This window comes from Triticum aestivum, chromosome 5A (assembly GCF_018294505.1).
Source record: "Triticum aestivum cultivar Chinese Spring chromosome 5A, IWGSC CS RefSeq v2.1, whole genome shotgun sequence".
In the NCBI taxonomy this organism is placed as follows: domain Eukaryota; kingdom Viridiplantae; phylum Streptophyta; class Magnoliopsida; order Poales; family Poaceae; genus Triticum; species Triticum aestivum.
In genome coordinates this window covers 406,163,845-406,176,724 of record NC_057806.1, presented here as the reverse complement: position 1 = coordinate 406,176,724, position 12,880 = coordinate 406,163,845, and positions in this window count along the sequence as shown.

The following is a 12,880-nucleotide window of genomic DNA, read 5'->3' as shown; positions in this document are numbered from 1 at the left end:
TTTCTAATGTCAACTGTCATTTCCTTAGACCATGAGATTGTGCAACTCCCGGATACTGTAGGAGTGCTTTGGGTGTGCCAAACGTCACAACGTAACTGGGTGGCTATAAAGGTACACGACAGGTATCTCCGAAAGTGTCTGTTGGGTTGGCACGAATCGAGACTGGGATTTGTCACTCCGTGTAAACGGAGAGGTATCTCTGGGCCAACTTGGTAAGACATCATCATAATGTGCACAATGTGATCAAGGAGTTGATCACGGGATGATGTGTTACAGAACGAGTAAAGAGACTTGCCGGTAACGAGATTGAAATAGGTATCGAGATACCGACGATCGAATCTCGGGCAAGTATCGTACCGCTAGACAAAGGGAATTGTATACGGGATTGATCGAATCCTCGACATCATGGTTCATCCGATGAGATCGTCGTGGAACATGTGGGAACCAACATGGGTATCCAGATCCCGCTGTTGGTTATTGATCGGAGGACGTCTCGGTCATGTCTGCTTGGTTCCCGAACCCGTAGGGTCTACACACTTAAGGTTCGATGACGCTAGGGTTATAAAGGAAGTTTGTATGTGGTTACCGAATGTTGTTCAGAGTCCCAGATGAGATCCTGGACGTCACGAGGAGTTCCGGAATGGTCTGGAGGTAAAGATTTATATATGGGAAGTCCTGTTTTGGTCACCGGAAAAATTTCGGGTTTTATCGGTAACCTACCGGGACCACCAGGAGGGTCCCGGGGGTCCACCATGTGGGGCCACCGGCCCCGGAGGGCTGCATGGGCCAAGTGTGGGAGGGGACCAGCCCCAGGTGGGCTGGTGCGCCCCCCCACAAGGGCCCAAGGCGCCTAAGGGCAGGAGGAGGGCAAACCCTAAGGGCAGATGGGCCTTAGGGCCCATGCCTGGTGCGCCTCCCTCTCCCCTCCACCTGGCCGCCACCCAGATGGGATCTGGGGGCTGCTGCCACCCCTAGGGAGGGAACCCTACGTGGGGGCGCAGCCCCTCCCCTCCCCCTATATATACTTGAGGTTTGGGCTGCCCAAGACACACGAGTTCCTCTCCTTCTTGGCGCAGCCCTACCCCTCTCCCTCCTCGTCTCTTGCGGTGCTTGGCGAAGCCCTGCTGGAGTACCAAGCTCCTCCACCACCACCACGCCATCGTGCTGCTGCTGGATGGAGTCTTCCCCAACCTCTCCTTCTCCCCTTGCTGGATCAAGGCGTAGGAGACGTCACCGGGCTGTACGTGTGTTGAACACGGAGGTGCCATCCGTTCGGCACTAGGATCATCGGTGATTTGGATCACGACGAGTACGACTCCATCAACCCCGTTCTCTTGAACGCTTCCGCGTAGCGATCTACAAGGGTATGTAGATGCACTCTCCTTCCCCTCGTTGCTGGTTTCTCCATAGATAGATCTTGGTGACACGTAGGAAAATTTTGAATTTTTGCTACGTTCCCCAACACCCCCCACACACACACTAAGAATCCATCTCTCTCCCTCTCTCTCACACACACAAACTAAGACTCCATCTCTCTCTCTCTCTCTCTCACACACACACACACACACACACACCCCACACACACACACTAAGACTCCATCTCACACACACATGCTCTAGGCGGAGCATTTGTTCCTACCACCCTTCATCCAACCTTACCCGTATGATGAACAATCACCTTTATTTACTTGCATAACATGGACAAATTCCACTTTACTTTAGTAGCCAGCAAACTTATCATCTGTACCCTTACAAAAAAACGAGTTGGTGGTGATGGTGTGCCTGCCATCTTGTAATACAGATCGTATGATCTATATCTGAGGATAGAAAGCAAACTATGATAATTTTACAAAAGATACCCGGACCTCTCTCCACATCATTATCTCCCGCAACCTCATTGCTCAGCAATTAAAAAAGGAATAAGTCTCTGGAACAATCTAGCATGCATGGTGGCCGTTGCCGCCTGCCGGCGCCGTCCATCCCCATGCCTCTGCCCATTCTGTCTACCAGACACCACCATGCTCCACTCCTCCTCGCCTTATCTCTCATCTTTCATTTTTTTGATGACATTCTCGAGATACCAGTTTTCCAATAAAATTCTCGAGATATCATTAGTTTTTACACATGGGATTACTCCTGCATGGGTCAATCACAATAGGTGTTCTGTAAAGAAAATGCATATTGATGTTCCGTGCAATGCACGAGAATCTTGCTTGTAATTATATAACGCAAATCACGAGCAGGAAGTGACATTTTTTGACACAACCACGTTAACATGGCCACGTAAATCACTAGCTATAGTAAATACCATTATACTTATATCCCGATGCAAAAGGTTGAGTACATGTCCGAAGAGTAGAGTCGCACACACGCACTCTGTCTCTCAGAATCTCTCTCACACACACACACCAGTTACGTGACGCCCACTTAAGTAGACACGTATGTTACAATTTGTGCACCCACGGGTACACGTGATGCTGTGCATTTATTTAAGCCGGAAGGCGAACCCAAACAGTAGCCGCATTCATTCCCCTCCCGCCGCCTCTACTCTGGTCGCCGTCGCCCGGTAGCCATGGGCTGGCCGAAGGTAACAACATACGCCATACTCCCGCCAGAGCGGCGCATTAATATGGAAATTTTAGTGGTCATGCATGCATCTTTTTGTGCTAGCACTCCTATATAAGGGTAGACCGGTCGCTTCCCGCGGACATGCACGGGCGGTGGAAGAGGAAGGAGAAGGGAAGCGGGCTGTGGAGTAACTTTTTTACCACAATTTCCTAGGAGACCGAGTGCAATAATTGAGTAGTTTTGCAAACTACTAGTACTACACCTGAAACGGTTCAAAACCTATACTCCCTTGCCAGCGCGCGCTTCCCGCATGAAACGGTCAGCGTTGCCCTGGAGCGTCAGTGCCGCATTAATGCCCGGCCAGAGCGGAGGCGACCTCTCACTGGCGCCGGCTTTGAAGTGGCGCGACGGCCGAGAGAGCGCCACTTCCCGGTGCACGCGACTGCTCCGCGTCGAGACTGGCCATAGGCCCTGTTTGGATCCATGGGTTAGAGTTAGTTTGAGCTAGTTGGGGCTCAAATAGCCCTAAACTATCCAAGCATGAGGGTTTAAATAGGAGCAAGTTGCACCGAACCCACCAAAAAAACTATCCCGCACAAGAGGTGCTAACTATAGATAGTTCTCATTGGGACGACAGAAAAATCACTTTCTCTCTCTCCATGAAGTGCATTTATTGTCAATCTAACCCGGTCACTCAAACACCTCTTTGGCTACAGTTAGTTCAGGGTTAGTCATGAGTTAGTCTAACCTCTAGCTAAGTTAGAGTATCAAATAGGAGCAGTATAGGACATGCAAGTTGCTCAAAGCATATAGGCAAATTCGTACGTGAAAGGATTTTTTTCTTTAAAACGGAACGTGAAAGGAATATTTTTTAGAATGCTCTTGGCATGTCGCTAACATGTGATAGTTAACCGACCTCAATAGACGGCAGAAATGCCAGCCCGCCGCACTTTGATAGAGACGAGGAGGGAGAAGCGATACAGGCTGCTGGATTACTAGAGATAGGTGTCGCACGGAAGCCATGAAATATGGTGATAGCGTGGGTTAGCCATGTACCAATATGATGTAACTACACTGGGCTGCCGTGTTTCGTACTCTTCCAGTCAACTATGGAGATGATTGGTTAATTTCGCTGAATAATATTAAATATTATGAGTGGCGACGCTCCACCACGAGGTTCCTTGCTCCTTCTCGGTCGTCCGGAATCTATGTTCTTCCACTCTATTTTTTTACGTGAGCTTTGTTCATCCTTTTGCCAACAGGCGAGACATCTAGCACCAAGGTGAACGTGTTATGCAAGGATCGTTCCATCTATATGAAGAACACATGGGACTGGAACTACGAGACGAACATGTACCCAGGAGTGGACATACGAACCTGAGTAATGTAGCGCAGTAGGTGAAGCAGAAAGGCACAAATCGTATGAACATGCATGGCATATAGGTTGTGTTTGGTTGCGTTCTCATCTCACCATAGTTGTTCCCTCTTCATGCATGCTCAACTCAACACCCCTCTTCATGCATGCTCTCTTCATGCATGCTTCTAGTGTATTTGTGCTAAACTAGTGTGGACTCATGCAACCTCCATACACTCTACCAAACACCCAAAAGTAGGTCGAGAAGGGAACTCTTGGGCGACATTTGTCTCTTACTACGTACTACCACTAAATGTTGTACGTGCAATGCACGGTGATGTTTATGGAGTTCGTGCCTAAGTACTCTACTACTACTATATTAGTTGGAGGCACATATTAACTTTTATATTTGTTTACGTGTATGCCCCGAGACCTTCCAACTAGACGTGTCTTTGTCTCCAGGTCGCACTTTGTATCGTTCATACCACTAACTACTACTATGTGTGGTCTCCGACCCAGAAGTGGAAGAAGTGGAGACGCTCTACCACGCTGTTTTTTTTACGCTGGGCTCTACCACGCTGTTCATGTCCCACTCCTTTCGCTAACGTGTGGGACATCCAGCACGTGCCGTGTTTGGCACCCTTCATCGTAAGAGTTGAAACGCTAGCATTCATCAGAAATAAAAAATAATTATAAATTGGCAGTGATACTATTTTTTTTTGTGAACCAATCAGCAGTGATACTATACCACGTGGATTCGTTGCTCCTCGATATCGGAAAGAATACTACTTCGGTTCACCAACATGTGGGACGTCGACCATCCTGGTCCACTTGCCATGCACGCAGAACTCCAAGGGAGTCACCCAGGTCGTCGCGCCATAGTAACAATGACTAATGAGCCATCAAATCATAGGCCCACTTCCCACTTCGAAGTTGCTTGGACGAAGGAACCATCATAACTTCGTTGAATTCCGTTTCTTGAAGAAAACTACTGTACCAGCAGTACTGCTAGCTACAGTAGTTACTACAACAGAGGCCTCCTTTCGTTCATAGGATAGGAATATGAAAACCATAGGAAGTGAGATGACATGCATCTCAATTCCTATAGAGAAAGAGATGCCATTTGATGCTTAGGATTGGAATTTTTCCATTTAGTCTAGGCTAATGTACTGGTAATTTGCTCTAAAAACAACAGTAGTAACTAGTAGTACTGGTACATGCTCGTACTCAGACACACACACACACACACACACACACACTAACTAACTGACTACTAGTACTACTACTTCTCACATGCTGGCCAGACACCGTCGTTCTCCTTCCCGGCTTTGTCAGCGACACCCCACCGTGCTTGGATCTCCGCCGACCTCTCTGCAGCAGCGCGTGCGTCCTTTTCTTTCTTGCGACGGCGGGCCTCACCTTTCTTGAGTGCTTTCTGACTTTTCTGCTCCCTCTGTGCGGCTTTGGCCGCCTCTTACTCTACTGCCCATTCGGCCTTGGCATCTTCAAATTCCTCCCACATAGTTGTGAGGTCGCGAGCGGCGATGAACTTGGCACGGCGGGATGCCATCGCTTCCCTACCATTTTGTGTGCGGTCGTGGGCGGCGAGGAACTCGGCGCGGCGGGATGCCATCGCTGCCTTACCGGGGTGGAGTGGCCGGACAACCGTATAGTGCATTGGTTTGTCAAGAGCTCAAGGACAGAAGACGAAGCAAATTTGGATTCCCCTTCAATCCTGGTCATTTATTACCGAGTTAAATGCATTGGCTGTCATCAAACTTGTCTTGATAGCTCACTTTGATCATTGTATACGAGATATGGTGATTATACGGTCACTGGCTCAGTGTATAGCTCCGTATTTGTCTAGTTGACCAGTCAAACAGTCCGCATGCGCCTCATCAGCTCGTGTTCTTTATCTATCTACGCGGGCCTACCTGTCAATGGAGAAAGAAATACTGTAAAAACCAAAACTATGCTAGAGTCCGGACCGCTTCCGGAGCCCGCTCTCACCGCCCTGGCCCCTCAAGACGCCAGCTGCCCGCCGCATGCATGCATAGCAAGTAGTACTCCTTATGTGGAGGAGAGAGAGGCATTGACAAAGTCAAGGAGTGGGCTCTGCAAGAGCCCGTCTCTACACGTGCTCCTAGGTATAAAAAAATAATTCTGAAAAAGGCATAAAAAACAATTGTGTCTTAAAAAAGAAAGGTAAAAAACATTTGAGAGGAAATAGATAGAGAGAAAGTGAGAAAAAGCTGTAACCTGGGCATTAGATGAGGAAGGAGGGAGTGGTGCACATGCCAAGTTCACTGGGCTGCCGTGTTTCACACTCCTCCGTCGTAACAGTGGAGACAATAGCTTTCATCAAAAATAAACAATGAATACTCGTTGCTCGTCCTCTATACTAGAAAGAATACTTTCATTCGCCGACATGTGGGACGTCGACCATCCTACTCCACCTACCATGCACAAAATTATCCTGGTCTACCCCGGTCGTATCGCAGGCCCAACCTTTCCCACTGTAAGTTGTTCGGACGAAGGAACCATCATGACTTCGTTGAATTCCGCTTCTTCAAGAAAACTTACTGTGCCCGCAATACTGCTACCACACGTGAAGACTGGATGTCACTGTACCACGTCATATCACTGAAACCCACTAGGCCAAACTAGCCCGCCTAGGTCATCTATTTTGGAACGGAGGGAGTACGTCTCTGCACTGCTATAATTTTGTGTTGCACGACATATCACTGAAACCCACTAGGCCAAACTAGCCCGCCTAGGTCATCGATCGCAAAGCCTACAATTTTAGGAGCTAGGGCTACTGGTCGATCGACGAGGGATAAGTATAAGTGAACCACGAGCTCATCAGCCCCAACGTTTCTCTTCGGTAAGTGTTTTGCAAGTACTATAGCTCGCACAATAGCTAGCCTACTAACACCAAGAATCATCAAACAAGCCCTGCTGATATGATAAACAGTTCAAACTTACATCTAATCATGCCATATATTACATCAAAAGCTGGTGAGGATACATCTGTTTCCATAACTCGGAGAGGGTTCGCATGATTCACTATCAAACAAAAGTAGCAAGATCCTCCCACACAAGACAGTGCACTAGCCCTAAGATGGTTTGATAACACGCATCGTTCTGGTAATTAAACACATGGCAATGCAAACTACCCTGAAGGATTAGCGCGACCAACTATTTCTTGTCATCGATCTCTCGGGCAATGACCACAGCACGGACAGCGGCATGGGAATCGATTTCTGGGGCGATGTCCGTAGGACTAACCGCGACATCGGAATCGATCTCTGGGCGATGTCCACAGGATGGACAGCGGCATCAGAATCGATCTCCGGGGCGATGCCAACAGGATGGGCCACGACATCGGAATCATCAAGGACGTCCACCGGCACCTGCACAACCCTAACATATTAGCAAGCACATTGCAAATAATCAAAAACCAGAACTATGGTAATAAGCCATTATTTTTTACCTTGTGCAGCTCACCGGGGGATCTCATCCCTCCGGGGGGCATCTCCTCGTCCTCGATGGGGGCCATACCTTGCCAGGGGAATACTGCTTCTCAACGACGACTATCTCCTCAAACTCAGTCTTGAGCCTCACATAGGTGGCAATCAGAGTTCCTGGGGTAGGCACGGTGGGGCCATTGCTGTTCTTCCAACTTACTTTGAAGAGTTCGTCCGCTGACATCCTCAACTCTTGGGCCAGTGCTTGTTTCTTGGAGTTCTTCGTCTCCATGGGTTGGCCCGCCAACATGGTCAACTCGTTGGTCGGTGCTCGCTTCCTGGAGATCGCTGTCTCCAGTGGGTTGTCCGTCGACAACTCTTTGCCTAGTGCTCCAGGATCCATCAATGAACCGACAAACAAAAAGCAATCGAAAGGAAACCACAATCGCAATGAAAACGGGAAAAGAATAGGATGTGAGAATCGGTCGGTGCTTCGCAAAAAGAAGATTCTTGGAATGAAAATATAGCAGCATAACTAATTCGCCCACCTTTCCTTCGTTGGTACAGAAGAAAAATGGCAGAAGTGAGTAGCCTGGAGTGAGGTTTTCTTCAAGAAAGGGAAGAAAGGGCTTGAACGAGCATTCTAGTGAAATGATGGTTGCTTCGTCCAGTCCAACTTGGAGGCCACCTTATCACTTCTAGTAAAGGTGTGGGTTTTGTGATATGACGGGTCATGACGGCCACACCGGGGTGACAGGTGAGTCTCGACTGTAGCACCTCGCTATGATTTGGTGGATGGCACGCGGGCCCGGATGCTTTGAAATGTCCCGCATGTAGATAGAGCAGCTAGTCATATACTCCCTCCTTTCCGGTTTATAGGGCTCAATTCAAAAATTTCACCAACCAAGGTAGATGGTGAGTGGTGGAATCCTTTTTGTAATTTGCAAAAGCACCCAATTAATGCTCTTGTTTTCTTCAAAAATGTATGTTTACCAATGTATTAATTGCAATGCATGCATGCATAAAGTACATGCATTGGTCAATTTTCTCTTAATACCTGCATGCAATTATTTAATGCACCTTGGAATCTGAACTTGTGATGGGGAACAACCAAATTGCACCTTACAAAATGAAAAAAACTAAGATTTTGAGATAAGCCCTATAAACCGGAAAGGAGGGAGTAGGAGTGCTCAATATTGTGCACCGCGACCAAGGTGGAGAGGAAAACGAGAGAACTACGTAATTAAGGCATGAGTTTAATTAGGGTAGTTTTGTAAAGTACGAGATACATTTCTTCAATCGCAAAATGCCTTGGTTCATGAGATTTGAGCCCTATAAACCGGAAGGGAGGGAGTACTACACACGGTGTAGTCTAGTCACTTGTTGAAATCTCTAGAAAGGCAAATACTCCTTTCCGGTTTACAGGGCTATACTACTCCCTCCATCTAGGTGTGTAAGTCATCTTATGAAAACCAAATATGTAGTCCCAAAACACTTAGGCGTGGTGCATTAACTTCTACCTTGTTTCTTGTTTCTTGACATATCAACCAATAAGAGGTGAGAGGTGTGCATGCTTTGAATGACTTGCAATGGCCAGTTCATTGCATGCAATGCTATTAATTAGCAAATAAACATTAGTGACCCCAGGAGGAAATGGTGCTAAGCGCGTGGACCTATGTAGAATGAGTATCAACCAATGGATAATGGAGTTTAATTGTTAAACAATAGCAAATTTGTCTCATGCAAGAGCCTGGCTAGTACTCTAAGGAACCGCACCAGGGAGCGTTTGCAACTGCCACGTTCGGGTTGTGCTTGGCTCTTCGCCTCTTCGAGAAGACGAACAATGATGTTACTCCTACTTCTACAGTATCGAATCCACTACTGCATGTCCGTCCACCTCGTGCGGGAGGGATAGCGTGTAGCAAAAGCTTCTACTTACTGCTCCTGCCTTTGCGTCTATGACAGGTGGGCCCAACAGGTGGTTGGCCCTCCTGTCATGCAGCCAAAGGAAGGTGCAGTTAAGGCACCGGAGCTCAGTCCGCGAGGGAGAGGGCGTTGTAGTAATCAAATTTCTCGGTCTTGTATGAGTTGATGAAGATAGGGGTTGCTTGCTTGCTAGGGTTGCTTGCTAGGGTTGCTCACTACTTATATATAGGTCGGAGCCTCTGCGCTTGCTTGCTAGGGTTGCTCTATTCACACACTCTCATCCTCTCCTGATCTAAACAAGATAGGGGTAGTAACACTATCTTTCTATCCTCACCGCTGGTTACAGATCCGGACGTATCCCCCTCCGCCGATGAAGGGGAGGAGGGGCAGCGTTTAGGCTGTCATCGACAGCGAGGGAGGAGACCCACTACCGGCCACACCATTATCTCTGGCCGAGCGCCAGCGCTGGAGGTCCTCCGATCCCTTCGTCGTTGCCTGTGGGCGGATCCGGCCTCCCGCCGCCCACCTATCCACATCCCGACGACCTTCAGGTATATCTTCGTTCGAAACCGCCTTAGCTCTACTTCCCCAGCTCGCTACGTTGCTGCATGTGCATCATTTTCTACCTCTCAACCCCTCTCGATCGGATGGTCCAACGTCACATTTTTTTCTTCTATTGTTAGAGGTAAAGCTACTTCATGGAGTCGAATCTTGTACTACTTGGTTCAAACAAGAAAAAAAGTGGGGGTGGGGGAATTCAGTATGTACATCGGACTTGGTACAAACAGGAAGGAAAGGGGGTGAAAGTAGTACAGACTGGTCATCCAACCGGTCTCTTGGTTGAAAAGGGAAATACAGGGGTAATGCTGTACACAGTGGTATGACCAGGACTAGATTTGCTATCCACACATAGGAGTAGGTGGCTAGAGTGAACAAAAATGGGACCAACCTAGATATGTTTCTTGGATGTTTGTTCCTCGGGGCAACAAACTATGAATCACCACTTTATGCCCCTGTTTACGTACATGGTGCTGGACTGCTCGTGCACCCTGTCGGTGTCAAAACCGGCGGATCTCGGGTAGGGGGTCCCGAACTGTGCATCTAGGACGGATGGTAACAGGAGGCAGGGAACACGATGTTTTACCCAGGTTCGGGCCCTCTTGATGGAGGTAAAACCCTACATCATGCTTGATTAATATTGATGATATGGGTAGTACAAGAGTAGATCTACCACGAGATTAAGGAGGCTAAACCCTAGAAGCTAGCCTACAGTATGATTATTGTATATGGAGTTGATGTCCTACGGTCTACCAACCTCCGTTTTATATAGACACCGGATAGGGTTAGGGTTACACAGAGTCGGTTACAATGGTAGGAGATCTTGAATATCCGCATCGCCAAGCTTGCCTTTCACGCCATGGAAAGTCCCATCCGGACACAGGACGAAGTCTTCAATCTTGTATCTTCATAGTCCAGCAGTCCGGCTGAAGGTATACTCCGGCTAGCCGAACACCCCCTAATCCAGGACTCCCTCAGTAGCCCCCGAACCAGGCTTCAATGACGACGAGTCCGGCGCGCAGATTGTTCGGCATTGCAAGGCAGGTTCTTCTCCAAATCCTGTGTACCTGTAGGAATAATATCTGATTTTTGTAATGTAGCGCTCCTCGACTCCCACGCCCAATAATGGAATTTTTACATCCACGCCCCTAGCCGTATACATGAGCCGCCTATTTAACGGGATGGGGATTTAGGTCCAAACCACATCTTCTCCTCTCCGCGAGTTATCATCAGAGCGCTTCCAGCATAGGTCCTTTCCAACATGACCAGTCGTCGCAGCTCCTCCCCTCGCCCCTCCGGTCCCAAACCCGGGGACTGGGAGAGTTGCACCATCCCGCATAGCGAGTTAGTGTCGCTTTAGGCCAAGGGATTTCTCCCTCAGGCATACATGGTCCCGCTCCGAGCCGGTCTCGCCACCTATAATGGAGGAAAACAAGCGGAGAGCACCCCCAATCCTTCTAAAGGAGAGCGGGTGTGCCTCGTCCCCTATTTAATAAGGGGACTGGGGTTTCCAATTCATCCATTTCTCCGCGGGCTTCTAGAGTTCTATGGCCTCCAGCTGCACAATCTCACGCCCGCCTCCGTATTACATTTTGCGGGTTTCGTCGCCCTTTGTGAGCTATTTTTAGGCGTTGAGGCTCATTTCGCGCTGTGGAAGAGGTTATTCTGCCTGGTGCCCCGTTCTCGAGAGGGGTCTATATACCAAGTGGGCGGAGCCGAAGTATGGCGCATCGCCGGGACCGGATACTTATCCGGAACCCCAAACAAGGCGTCCGAGGACTAGCCTTCGGAATGGTTTTACATAGATGACGTCCCGCTACCGGACCCTATCCGGGTCGGTCTCCGTGAGTTCAATAGTGCCCCATTGAAGAAACGCTTGAGCTGGCGTCCGCGGAGCTCTCAGAAAGAAAGCGACAGAGACGTGCTTTACCTGATGGGCCGGATAAGACTGTTGGCTCATTCCGGACTAACCATGATGGGAGTCATGGCTGCATGCATTATGCGGGGGGTGTAGACGCTTCAATATAGAGGCCACCCCATGTGGGATTTCAACGGGGAGGATGATGCCACCCGTTACGGTCGTAAGTGGCCGGCCTCAGCTGCCGCCCTAGTAAAGATCTTATCCTCTTTGTACAAGGGAGAAAAGGAGGAATTCCTCCGCGTCAATCCGCAAGCCGGATTTACTAAGTACAATCCTCCAAGTTGGGTAAGTGAATAATTGCACTTGCCCGTTTGTTTTATACTCCCACGGTTAGATATGTAGTCTAACGACTTCAGTGCAGGAACTGCAACAGGAGGTAAAGGATATAAACAGCCGCCCTCCACAGCCCGAGGACCCAGAACGGTCCCTCGATCTGGACTCCGAAGAAGACCCGGACATATCGGTGGAGCTTATCGACGGGGTGTTCCATCAGCTAAGCAAGGACAATACCTTGGTAGCCATCACGACTGATTACCCAGGGTTAATCCCGGCCTCCCAGGTGACAGAAACCGGAGTCTCATTCCCTTGAGAGATATTCCACTCTCACGTATTCCAGTGTTTCTGACTACAACCGTGTTTTGCAGGGGAGATTTCTAAGGCAGGAGGCCGAACCTGCGGCGGCTAGCCAACGAGGGGCCGCAGGACCCCATGGGGCAAAAATGAATGCAGTCCGGACTGAGATGCCGGTGCAAAGGTATAGCGCACCCTCTGTTTCCCTGGTGTTATTCTGTCAAAGCATATTAATGTTCGTGCTATCTTCAGAACGAAGAGACCTCGCCGGACTACATCCGGAGAGGTTGCCAATCGCGCCCCCACCAGCCAGGCTCCAACGTCTGGCCAGGAAGCGGAGGCGAGCACAAGGCGCGCACCGGACGCTCCTCCGACAGAGGATGCAGACAGGCTGTCTGCCACAAATTCTGAAGTGGAGAGTGCCATGAACCACAGGCATCGCCGGACAGTTCTACACGACGCTTATTTCTCCCAAGAGGCTTTAGATGCCTTTAATTCGGGAGATGCGTACCTCCG